Genomic DNA, 1860 nt, shown 5'->3' with positions numbered 1-1860 from the left:
GAGAGTGAGGTTGTGTATAGTTCGACGTTTTTCTGAGCTTGAATCTAAGAAGGCTATTGCCAACAAAGAATCAAAATACTTGTGTCACACTCAGATACTCATAAAATTTGTTGTCTTACAAACGACACTGGCAATATTAATTGTAAAATTAACTTCTCTTTCCTACTCTGTTTATTAAAATCGCAAATCCAAGCTCTTGTATAGTCTACTGTTCAGTTTAAAACAAAGATTTTCAATCAAAAGTAATTTCCTACCCAAGCACCATTGTGTCATGTTGGCGAGGAAGGTTATCTTCGATTGCTCAGAGTAAGGAGGCAAAAGAGGTGTGGTGGTTCCGGTGTGGCAACGGAACATTTTGTAGCTCGCCTGCTGACCAAGTCATGCCTCTACCTCTACGCCCATCACGTGCAGTGTGGCCGAAGCCTAAAGCTAGAACCCTTAGATCCCCTGTTCTGCTTTACTTACTTGACTTACTTTGATGGCTTCTTTTCCGGTCCCATACAGCAGGAGAACCCCACTCTCTATGGGACCTCCGCTGTCGTTTTACCTTGTTCGTTCAGAGTATTTATCGTTTCAGATCACGTATTGTTCATTTACTATTAAATCGTGAGTGTTGTAAGATTTTTTAACTAAGAAATTCTGCAGTTTCCTCTTGAAAGCCTTAATGTCTTCCATCATTCGAATGTTTCGTGGGAGCTTATTATATATTCTTGGAGCCGCATATTTAAAGGCTCGGGAGCCTAAAGTAGACATATATCAAGGTTCCAACAGTTTGAAGCCATCTGTAACTATTCTCCTGTCGATGCGATTTGTTGGCTGCGCAATATGTAGCAATTCTCTTAAGTATTTTGGACGGCCGGTGCTGATAGCTTGGTGGATTATTGTGCATGTTTTAAATTTAATTCTTGCTTTAATCGGCAGCCAGTGTAAATCGATTAGTATAGAGGTGATCCTTTCTCTAGGTGGGACACCTTTTATCAGTCTTGCTCCTCTGTTTATTATGTTTTGTATTTTCTTAAGTTGCACTTTTGGTAAATTGTAATAGAAAGAGTTGCAGTAGTCAATCCTGGTGATAACACAGTTTATCACAAGTTTCTTTACAGAATTTTCGTCCAGGTACTTTTTTATTAACGCAATATTTCTTAGATGATAACCAGCAGTTTTTATTACATTATTCATTCGGGCATTTAGAGACAGGTTACAGTCAAGAAATACACCTAGATCTCGAACTTTACTAGATATCGGCACCTAGTCATTAATTATGTTCATTTGAATATCACCTAAGTTTCTTACGCTGTTTCTCTTGCCCACCACCATGAATTCAGTTTTGTTCTCATTTAATTTTAGTTGTTTAAACGTCATCCATTCTCTAACACTATCAAGGATTTGGTTTAGAGTTTCAGTAGTGTCATCTACATCATTTATGGAAAAGTAAAATTGTTTGAACTTCACGCTATGCCTTTGTAGTATTTTCGATAGACCAATAGTATAGATGCAGAATAAGATTGGGCAAGTACACTCCCCTGGGGTACCCCTCTGTTTAAGGGTTCATATGATGAATAAGAGTTTCCAAGTTGTTCACAGTAATTTCTACCAACCAAGTAGTCTTTTAGATCATTGAGTAGCAGTTCATGTACCACTGTATCAAAAGCAACACTGAGATCGAGCAGTATTAAGATACCCCATTTATTTTCATCCATCATTTCTAGCATATCATTTACAGCAGAGCAGATGGCTGTCTCCGTAGAGTATAGTTTTCTTTAAGCAGATTGGTTGTCAGGCAAAGCTTCTATTACTTCTAAGTGACTGGCTAGTTGTTCAAGAATTACACATTTAAGCCCCTTTGAAACAAAGATAAAT

The sequence above is a fragment of the Palaemon carinicauda genome, chromosome 36, assembly GCF_036898095.1.
Source record: "Palaemon carinicauda isolate YSFRI2023 chromosome 36, ASM3689809v2, whole genome shotgun sequence".
Classification (NCBI taxonomy): Eukaryota; Metazoa; Arthropoda; class Malacostraca; order Decapoda; family Palaemonidae; genus Palaemon; species Palaemon carinicauda.
The sequence above is the reverse complement of the archived record's forward strand: the minus strand, read 5'-3'. Positions refer to the sequence as shown.